Below are 11932 nucleotides of genomic sequence, written 5' to 3' on the forward strand. Positions count from 1 at the left end.
AAATGTAGAAATTCCTGTTGCTTTATTATTTCATAAATCACTAATAAGCTCTCATTAGAAGTTCTTTAGATATTATACCAAGTTCTCTTGGTTTTTTGATCATATTTATGTGTATATATATATATACACACACATATATATATTCATCTTTTTTCAAGTAAAGAAATGTTTAACAGATGTAAACCACTTATTGAATATTTGCCGCCAAATATTGTTTAAATACATTATCTTGCAGCATATCGGTTTCAAGTTAAAAGGTCATAAACAAACACCAATATTTACAATTCTTTTAAGGAATGCTATATTTACACCACATTAAGGGATAAATTCTTTTGGCTTATAATTCTTAAAAGAATGATAATAGCAAAAGCGATACAAAAATCTTCAGTGTGAGATTATGATTAAGCTACATTTTACAAAAATATGGTGTAAAACGGCAATAATACCATTCAACATCCTGGATTAGATCCCTTCAGGAGGGACTGATAATTTATACAGTCAAACTTTAAAATTTACAGATAAAGGCAGTTGAATACTGCCACTGAGAAGTACATCTCTTAACATATACAACTTTCAGACCACAGTTTTGAAGGTCTGAAGTATCAAGTTGGTTTGACCCATTAGTCGGTTGACACATGAACACATTTATTGCCTTGCCATCCTTAAAATATGTTTTCAGAGTATCACTGAAACTTTTGGAGTACTTTACAAATTCTCTCTTTTGGTGTCCAAGTGCCCTGCGGTTCTGGTGTTGGTATTGCTTGAAGACATTATTCACGGCACCAAAAAGTTCTCTTATTGCACTAGCTGTACCCTTGATTGTCTGCAGAAACCTCACTCTGTCATTGATCTCCTCTGGGATCTCACTGGGAATTTGTTTAAGTGCTCGTGCTTTTTCCTTTAGGTCCTGGAATTCTGGCTCTGGTCCTTCAATCACATCCTCTTCTATGTCATCAGCCGCCATACAAAGACTCTGTGAAGTTCACTTCTATACTTTTTTTCTCTAAAATTTTCATAATGATGTCATGTGTGAGACCTGGATTTTCTTTTTCAGCCTTAATGAAAGCGGCTCTCAGTGTTTGAGCTGCAGACAAATTTACTCCTTCTAACTCATTAAACACAGGATTCGTGACTGCATAGAGGAGCATAAAAACCATGGAACTAGTCTCAGCTTCATTCTTCATCTCTTCCATTGTCATCCTCATTCAAAAGCCAGCTACAGTAAAAAAAAAAAAAAAAAAAAAAAAAAGCAGTGCTAAATGCAGAGGAATCTTCATTTGCTGCACTCCTTTTTTTTTTTTTTTTTTGGTGGAACCAGGGATTGAACTCAGGCCCTTGTACTTGCCAGGGAAGTGCTTATTCCACTGAGCCATCTCCCCAGCCCCTAGAGTATTTCTTTTTTTGTATGACAGAAGAACGGGCACAAAACGCACACTGATGGGGAACAGAGAGCCAGACTTCGCTTCCCACCTTTGGAGCCCCCTTCAACTCCCGAATCAATTCGCTCCGGCAACACCAGAAGGACCCCAGAAGTAATCCTTTCTTGATACAGTAAGTCTCCAGCTTACAAATGAGTTCCATTCTGGGAAAATGTTCATAAGGTGGATTCATTCATAAGTCCAACAAAGTGAGCCTTACGTACCTTTGATGGAAATATACAATGTACGGCACAAACAACTCAAATGCAACGCCTGCTCCTATCCGTGAAAGTTTACAACTTGAATGTTCATAAGTTGGAGATTTAATTGTATTGTTAAATTATTGCAACAGGGTTATTACAGCAGTTATATCCTAATTGACATAAACTTCTTCACCCCATCTCCTCTCAAATCTTCCCCCCAAAAGTCTGTGATAAATATCGTATTGGAGTTCTGTGGCAATCAGAGGGAGGGATAGTTTGACATATGGGTTACCACAGCATGGAAACCACACGTACAAAAAAGCAACACGTTTCCCAAACTGAACCCTTTTGCAAAAGCAAATGTTCAGGGCCTGAGCTGACTCTGGCGGCGAGTTCTAAGGAGTTTGCAGAAGTAAGGCAATGGGCTTACACTTCTATAGAGCATTGTGTCAGGAAGATTTTAAGGAATTTGGTCTTTAAATCTCCAAAAGACTTACAAATTGCATTGATTTATTATGTGGGTCAGGGTGCTGAGCATGAAAAGTTTTTGACTCATGTGTCAAAGCTGGAGATTTAAAAATTCTCGGGCCACCAAATCTTGATACAATATTTAATTCGCGTGGATGCTTAAATAATTATTCAACTCTCAAAAAGTACACAAGGAAATCTCTGGTTTGACAGGTGGATGAGTCTGTTTAACAATGTGAAAAGTAGCTATTTGCTGGCTGCCCAGCCCTGAATGAGATTCTCCAGGCTTTGGTTCTCATGGAAAGTAGTTGCTTGCCTTCCAGGCATCAGTGAAATATTTATTATGGCATTTATGTGTTAGTCATGTTTCCCCCACCAGACTCTAAGCTCCAGGAGAACAGGGAGTGAGTCTGTTTTCCCCTGCATAGTCTACCTGGCACCTAGCATAGTGCCTATTATGTGTTCCCTGGGCCATTATCCCCTGCTTTGGTTTTTGAGACAGGGTCTATGTAGCCCAGGCTGGCCTTGAATTCATAGTGATCCTCCTGACTCAGCCTCCCAGTCGCAGTGTCACAGGCATGTGCCACCATCCCCAGGTCCACAGACAGTTATTAAAATGAATCAGATGATCCCCAAATTGTCCCCCACTGGCCTCAGAAAATTTACCCACAACTACAGTTTTTGCCAATCACATTTGTTTTACCTATGCAGTCATTTGAAAGTGTATTATTCTTTATACAAAGAATATACGACATTTCTTGGACCAGGAATATAGCTCAGTGATGCAGTGCCTGTCTGGCAAGTGCAAGGTCCTGTGTTCGATTTCTGATAGTAAATAAAACAAATATATGACATTTATCATATATGATACGTGATTTTTTTTTTACAGCAGCAGTAAATACATACAATTTTTTATGAACAACATCTGTTTTTCTGTAGAAACTATCTGAACCCTTGTCGCCATGCTGTAGCTTAGATTAAGTTGGAGTCTAAAAGTGCTTCTCCCCTTTAGGCCAAGCAGTAATAATGTTAAGTGAAAGCCTTCCTGGCTGGACCTTGGCTGACCTGCCTACCGGAACATTTCTTATCAGAGTTCCAGGAATGACCACTTCTGTTTGTTAAGAACAAAATACTGAAAGAGTTTGGTTGAACTCTTTTTCTGATTTCATTGCGTAAATCTAGAAGATCCTTTTCAGACTTATTTGACTCATAATTATATTTTCCCCCAACCATTAGAACCCCAGATCCCCCTCGGTCATTAGAATTCAAAAATCCAGACTTTCTTCTTAGTATCACTTAGTAGTTTGTAATAGTTTTGTCAAGTTTATATTAACATGTATTTACCTCATTTCTTTTCTTTGCTCGTAAGCTCAGTAGACTTGGATTCAGTCAATACCTGCTGATTTTCTCTTCTCCATTTTGAGAGTGAGTCCTTGGGATAATTGTTGTTGCTTAGAAGTTTTGATAGAAAGGATAAAGAATAAATTCTATGCTAACTGCTCCATTTTTTAGATGAGACAACCAAGACCTAGTGTCTTGCCTCAAGTCAGATACTTATTAGCAGAAAATCATTTTCCCTCTGACCTAAGTTCAGTGTTATATGTTGATATTTCCTTACTGCAACCATTTCAGTAATAGATTACTCTGAATTCATCATGAAAATGCAAATTTACCATTATTAGTAGATACACCTCACTCTGAAAGCTGAACTTATTGTAATGGCAAATTTTACTAAATGCTCTGTAGGATCTCAAATATGCCGTGTAGAATTTTTTTTCTTTTTTGACATGGGGCTCAGCATGTAGTTTGGGCTCGTCTTGAACTCACTATGTAGCACAGGATGGACTCAAACTCCCAGAGATCCTCCTGCCTCAGCCTCCTGAGTGCTGGAATTACCGGGGTGCACCCTTGTGCCAGCTTTATATTCTTCAAAGCTGAATGCTTTACAAACCAGACCTTGATATCCATATGCCTCCCCAAAAGCAACACTTTTTTCTCTTAAAAATCATTGAAAGAGTAAGTGAATGAACAAATAAGTAAACTTTTAAAACAATTACTGCTGAAATTATTTACTTCTTGAGAGGTATAGAAATCAAAGAGAAAATGATGGCTCATATATTCTGTCAGTAGAGTTCTGCTGAACAACATGAATATCTAGTGTGTGTGACACAGTGCTGACATAGACACTTAGTGTTTCCTTGTGCCCAGCTTTCATTATGTCACACAGCTCAGTGGAATGATGACTGAAAGATCAATATCTGAGATTTTGTCAAATATTGTGGGGAAAAATGAGATCCTTTGTCCTTTGAGTGATTAACCAGACTGTCAGGCTAAGCAGGTGACACTCAACTAAGGGGAAAGAATATCATGGTTCTCAGCGCAGAAAAAGAAGGTACACTTCACGGCTGGAATGACAGACTTAAATTCGGAAGTAACCCTCGATGAAATAGCCAGTGCCTGGCTAGCTCTCAGTACGTATTAGCTTGTTAATGCCTCTCAATAAGTGGTGGCTTTCTGCAGCCTACTGTCAGGAAGATTATAAAGATACATCCAAGCATGGAGATAACTAAAATGTCATGGTCAATTAACTATGTCTGCACAAGATAGGGAAACAGAACTTCTTGTCCTGAATCTAGAATCAACTGCCTGAATCTGAGCAGACTTGGAATAATTTACTGAGTCAGTGAAGCTCACATAAGAAATATAACCACATTTAAACCAATAGAAAAAAATGTGTGTCTACAGTAGTATAATTTTAAGCAAATTTAGGTTGATACAGCTATATAAATGGGAATATAGAAACTCTGTGAGCATAAGATTTTGTAGAGTTGACTTTATAGACTATATGAAAATGTAAATTTCTAAAAATACACATAAAATACTATATGTTTTGCCTTGTGTCTGATCATTCCGTGTAAATATAGTTTATTGTGTATCCTACTTTATAACCAAGAACTAATGACTTCCTTTCTTTACTGCTAAGGCAATATCCATTAGATGTTTTCCAAAGTGGATCTTTCTGAAGTGGTAGTAAATGACAATTAAAGATGAAAATATTAACAGAAGCTCCAATAAACCAATAGCCAAACCATACTTAATAGACAAAAGTTATAGCTATAAGCATTCCCAAAAACTACAAGAGTGATTACACTCAAAACTGCATTTAACATTTCCAGAATTTTAGCCAACTTTCTTTTTTTTTTTTTTTTTTTTTGGTGGAACCAGAGATTGAACTCAGGCCCTTGTGCTTGCCAGGGAAGCGCTTATTCTACTGAGCCATCTCCCTGGCCCCCAACATTCAAGAAGCAGTAGCAATTCTGAACTTATTCTTCCCTTCTGTCTGACATGCCCTCTATCCACCTTTGTCCCCAGCCAGGAAACTGCTGAGTAGCTTCCTGCACGTGCAAGCTGACAACACCTTCCTTTGTCCTCATGCTGTCAAGGAAAGTACAAAGCCCAAGGTGGAAATGCTCATGGTGTGCTCTAGCAAGAGAAAAGAAGGCAGAGTGATGGAAGCACAAGGATGGGAGGATGGAAATGGTACAAAATGCATGGGAGATGCGAGACTGAGAGGGACCAATCACACAGGCCCATACTAAGGAGTTTGTGTTTTTATCCTGTGCAATGGGAAGCCACTAAAAGGCTTTTTAATAAGGGAAAGCATTCTGATTTGGGGTTTTATATTATTATCTCATGAAAAGAATTGACTGGAGAGGAGCCATTTGGAAGCTGTTGCGAGAGTCACAGTGAGAGATTCTGGTGGCTTAGAAGGAAGTAAGAACAGAGGATGAGAAGAAGGGGGAATTACATCAGGGCAGGAGTGCTAGAGGTCCTGGCCCATGAGCCAAGGTCTGATCTTGGCCAGAGATGAACAAGCCCCTACTCCAGCTTGACCAATGCTAGCAACTTGTCTCATTACTACCGAGGCTGTGGCCACTGACATATCACCCACAGGGGAAGAGGAAGAGAAAAGAGCAGGGCTGAGGCAAACAGAAGAGAAGCCAGTGGCAAGGTGGCAGATCACTGACCACAGCAAACCAGGAGCTCAACCCACAGCTCTTTGGACAACTGCTGGCCAGCACCCAGGGCGGTAGAAACCACGCTGCCCACAGCCTTGCAGCATCTTCTTTCTGTCCTTCCCAGTGAGGCACCGAGCTGACTCCAGCCCTCCCAAAACATCACCCACGGTTAGCTCTCCTGAGTGCAGGAGTGGGGAGAACAGGAAAGAATGGACTGCTTTAGGTGCTACACAACTTACCCATGTTCAGTAACTGGCAATACCCAAGAGAAGGAAAAAAAATCTAATGATTAGAAAAGATTAATGTTACTTCCAGATACTCTGGTCATGCACTTAGAAAACCCAACTGACTCGACTATAAAACTTTCAGCAGGCCAAAGAAAGTTCTTCAATTGGCAAATAAGAAGTTTCCATACAACTGCAAATTTTCTGTATACCAGCAAGGTTAAACAACTTCATTAGGAGGAACAAATCCACTTACACTATAAAAATACTTAAAATGCTAGAAAAAATTCCAACAGGGAATGAGTAGGCCTACATGAAAATAGCCATAAAAGCAACAAAATTTGTAAAACTTTCAAGGTAAAATTGAAGTAAAATTTTAAAAGCAATAAATGAAGAAATACCCTGTGTTTCCAAAACATAATTTATAGGTTTAATCTAAATCTAACTTAAAATATTTTTACATGCAGAAACTTGATATAATGATGTTAAAAAATAAAGTATAGGGCCAGGGAGATAGCTCAGTAGAATAAGCGCTTACCTGGCAAGTGCAAGGTCCTGAATTGAATCCTCGGTACCACAAAAATAAATAAATAAATAAATAAATAAAAAACTTAAATATAAACATTCAAGAATTAAAAGGAAATAGTTAAAAGAGAAAGGCCAGTGGTATTAGAACAATATAAACTAAAATAATTAGGGGACAGAGAGATAGCTCACCAGACTAAAACGTCTGCGTAGGCAAGCGCAGGGACTGCGATTTGATCCTGGGCACCACATGCCACTCCAGTCCCACCTAGCATAGGCTGAGCCAGCCACTGAGTCTGGGCCTAGTGGCTCATGCTTGTAATCCCAGTGCTGGAAAGGCCAAAAGCAGGAGGCTCACTACAAGTCTGAGCTGCATAGTGAGACCCTGCAACAATCAAATACATTTAAAAATAAATAAATACATAAATTAATAAAAAAAAACCTAGAACAATTAAAATAATGTAGACAGGGAGACAGCTCAGTGGCATAAGTGCCTGACTAGCATGTACAAGGTCCCAAATTTGATCCCCAGTACCATAAAAAGAAAAAAAAAAAAACAAAAACAAAAAAAACGAACAAAAATAAATAAATAAAATAATATAGTGATATAAAAATGCAATCTTTTAGGAAGATAGATCTTATAATGTCAAATATAAGAATTCAAGTTACAAAGGATAAGTCATGTACTACAAACTTCTATAGGAGACAATTTCTTTTTTTTTCTTTTCAAAGTTTTATTGATAAACATATAGCAATGAGACAGTTTCAAATCAAATCAAAAGTACAGTTTCAACAAATAATACACTGCATATATTCTTCTTAGTGGTTAATTATTGTACAAGATGCAGACTTGTGATCCTACTTACAAACACCATTAGAAAAAAATCATTCTATTCATTAAGAGAATGCAACTATATATCTATCCCAACCACTTTGAATACACAGATAAAAAATGGACATTCATAGTTATACCCCAATTTTTTTAAGTTCCGTTGTTGAATATTATAGGTGTGTAAACTCAGCAAAATATTCTAAAAGAGTCCAGTAGCCCATAATAGCATTGGGTCTTCTGTTTAACTGGCAATGTCAGAAATTATTGACCTGAGTCCCCCACAGAAAGACTTATTTCTTTTTTTTTTTTTTTTTTCCCTTTGGAACCAGGGATTGAACTCAGGACCTTGCACTTGCAAGGGAAGTGCTTATTCCACTGAGCCATCTGCCCAGCCCTATAGGAGACAATTTCTAATCAAAGTAGTTGAAAGAGGTGTCATACAGAATATAACATTTGATCATACTGAAATTTTAAGCATTTATACAATAAAAAGTAAAGATTAAAAGCTAATTTTAAGCTATGAAAAATATCTGCGCATGTATGGCCTGCTGGTGGTTAATATTCTCTCATAGGAAGGGCTCGAACAAATCCCTAACAGGAAAACTAACCCCAATTAAAGGGGTCAATGCCCTTTTAGCAGAAGAGAAGCCAAAGAGAAGCTGAGCGACTCTCCCAGTCCACACATCTGGGAAGCGGTAGGGTTTGGATTCCAACCATAGCCCTCCCCAGATCTAAGCCACTCGGGCCTCAGAGCAGCATCAGTGTCTCTTGATCGCTGCTGTCAAAGGCTGAGCTGTGACAGGACGAGGCCTGAAGGCAAAACAGGCCAGTCTGGAACCCATCTGCCCTACTCAAGCAGAGGGCGTTCCCAAACCAGAGGCCTATTGGGAAAAACTGAAATATAACTCCTTTCTTCCTCAAAACTCATCTGACTAGATGAGCCCAGTCAAGGTCTGGACATACTCAGGATGTCTCATTGTTTTATTTTTATAGAATATTCAGAGGAGTTAAGGAAGACCTGAACTCAGCACCTAACTAGACCTTGTGGTTTTGTTTTCTTCTGTTCTGGATCTGTGGTGCTGGGGACTGAACCTAGATCCTTCCACATGCCAGGCAAGCACTCCACCACTGAGCTAGCTGACCCCCAGCCCTCAAGGCCTAGTTTATGTCTTTATCATTTAATCTCTCGGATCATTTGCTCTCTCAGACTTTTAATATTATCACATTTCAAAAAGGAATAAGAAAAATGCACAGCAAGCTAATTCAAATATATTCAAATAGATAAGCGTCATTTGAAAACATAAACACCCTCTAAATAAATGAAAATTGTTTTTATAATTAGACCTTTCTCCCTGCCTGGAAGGATTGTCATTTTTGCCACTGAGATGTGTGGTCTATCGTTAAAGGAAGGGCTGTGGGCACATAAAACCGCAGGAGGAGGAGCTAACCTTACTCTTTTACACTGAAATCTTCTGGGATCCTGCCTGGGCCCCTCCCCCCAGTCTCTAAGACCTCAGGAATGAGTCCAGATCTGAGAGCTGTGATTGAACTCTAGCCTGGTTGGCTCTTGTCCATTTCAAAGCTATTTCCTTCATGTGACCTGAACAGACTTTTAACACAAACAAGCACTGCACACTTGAACCTCAAAAGGATATATTTCCTTGTTAATCATCTTTATCTGCTTGGAGTAAATAACAGTCTGTGAATACCTAAAGCCTTATCCCACCCCACCCCCCACAATACTTAATCATATGCTTTTTATTTAACAAGTGTTAAACAAAAATAATTATGTTCGTGGTTATGTATAACTTTCAACAAAACGCTTTTACTTCATCAACCCAGACAAAGCAATTCTAAGTAGCCCTGGTCTGAAGTAGGACAAGAATCTTTAACACAAAGTCCAAAGACCTTCTTCTACTAAAATTAGCAGGAATATGAAAGTTAATCCACAAATCAGAAAGCTTTTCTAACCTTAAAAGGGGGAATCTGCCTAAAATTTTACGGAACCGGGGTCTCAATAGGGTTCTGTACCACCTTTGAGAAGCGTCTGGATCTTGGATTCTCCAAATGTGAAATGAGGACTAGATGACCTGGGAGACCAAAAAGCTGCACTCTCCTGAGAAATAAAGCCCCTTGCCCCGTCTTTCCCTGACCTCTCCTTCAGCCCTACTCACTGAGATCTGCACGGCCGGCTATATTGAAACTAATGTTCCATTAATTGGCCAAAAGAATGTGATTGATTTGGCCAAGGCCTGGTGAGTCTCATTAACAGCAAAGCAACAACAGGCAGGTGAGAATGGCTCCCCCGCTGGTGGCTGGAAGGAAGGTTTGAGCAGGAGCCTGTGAGATTCCAGGCGGAAGACATGGGAGGCTGTGGAGCTCAGTAAGAATTATACCTTCCTGGCCGTAAAGATGCCAGCCTTGCACACATTAAACTATCTGTTACATTGCAAACTGGAGGCCTTTGTGCCTGGTACAAATTTGCTCTGTTTCTCACTACAGCCAATGCCTGCAAAGTTTCTTTTTCCTAGCACTGGGCTGTGATTCCCCCCGCCCCACCCCCATCTCTCTGATTGATATGAGTAAATATGGCTTTTAGGTTCCTGGCCTTTTATTCCATAGAGTACTTTGGGTCAGTAATCCCAGAGGTCTTCAACTGCAGAACTTTCCTTGTATTTATTTTTTTATTTTATTTTGGGCACTAGGAATCAAACTCAGGACCTTGTACTTACCAGGCTTATGCCCCTGAGATATCTTCCCAGCTCCCTCTTTGTCTTTATTTTGGATCCATGTACAATATTTCCAGGAGGAATAGACTGATACTTCCACGAAGGTTTTGGTAGATGACGTCTAAGATAATTTTTTTGTGGAGCAGTCCATGATCATACTATCAAAGTCCACCTAGTTCTTGGCTTAATCCTCAGTTTCTTAGCTTTGACTAAATGGAAATGAAATTCAAACTTTCTCCACTTCTTCTTGAGCACTTAAGAGGAGAGAGACCATTCTTGGAACTAAGGAGGTCCCAGTCCCAGGGCCCACCCTTTAGCATAGATGCTAGCACTTTTCTGGTTGGCTTTCTCCTACCAGAAGCCAGGCCCAATGTCCTAGCATTGTTGGGCTGTCATAGCAAAATATCACACACTGGGACCTTAATAACAGAAATGTGCCTGGTCACCATTCTGGAGTCTAGAAATCCAGGATCCAGGGTGTTAACATGGTCAGTGTCCGATGAGAACACTCTTTCTGGCTTGCAAGTGGTCCCTTTCTCACTAAGCCCTCAAATGATCATTCTGTGGTACATGTGCCCTGGGAGGGTGAGAGAAGAAAGCTTTCATACATCTTATTAAAAGGACAAGAATTCTCTCAGGCTTTCACAAACAGCAAATTGGTCAAGCAATGGCCGTGACTTATCCACGTGGCTGACACTGACAAAGGATCTGCAAACTGCGGTATAGGGTTACAGTTATAAATCCTGAGGGGACTTGGCTGACCTTATCAGATCCAAAAGTTACATTTCTGTTATATAGGTCTTCCTTTATCTTGGTCTTAACCATCCAGCAGAAAAGTATAAAAACGAGGTATAGAAAATAAAGCCATATTAATATGCTGAGCTGTGAAAGGCTCAAGTCAACAACTTCTGTGGATAACCAACCCACTATTATTGTGGACTGCTGGACTGTGTTGGATTGTTTTGCTGAATTCACACACCTATAGTATTTAGATGCCAATGGAATGCCCATCTCTGACAGGACTAAACAAAAAAAGGGGATACAATGAAGGACCATTTTGTATCTGTATATACAGAATAGTTAGGATAGATATACAGCTACTTTCACTTAATTCAATGAGAAGAAAGATTTGTACTAATAGTGTTTGGACAGTATATCCTGTCTGCTTCTTGTGCTATGGATAACCACTAAGAAGATAACAATGTACAATCTATTAATTATTGAAACTGTCCTATTAATCAGCTTTGAAACTGTCTCATTGCTATTTGTTTCTCAATAAAATAAAATAAAATAAAGCACAAGAAGCCAATCAGAGCAAGCCCTCCCTCTTCTGACTTAATCTAACCTTAATTACATCAATAGATGGCTCATCTCCAAAATCTCTAAACATAGCTACACTGGGGGTTTAAGGCTTCAACATAGGAATGGAAAGTCAGGGACAAACACTTCCTCTTCAGGATGAGTCTGGAATTCTTACTCAAAAGCCCAAGCCAACTTTCAAAACATCTTCCTGG

The 11932-nt window shown here is 39.3% G+C and overlaps 1 pseudogene; it reads right to left on the reverse strand.

Moving 5' to 3' along the window:
- Positions 1 to 573: 573 nt before the first annotated feature.
- On the reverse strand, positions 574 to 1205 carry LOC101591157 (annotated as a pseudogene).
- Between the last annotated feature and the right edge of the window lie 10727 nt (positions 1206 to 11932).

The sequence above is a fragment of the Octodon degus genome, unplaced genomic scaffold (genome assembly GCF_000260255.1).
Source record: "Octodon degus isolate 3935 unplaced genomic scaffold, OctDeg1.0 scaffold00001, whole genome shotgun sequence".
Lineage (NCBI taxonomy): Eukaryota > Metazoa > Chordata > Mammalia > Rodentia > Octodontidae > Octodon > Octodon degus.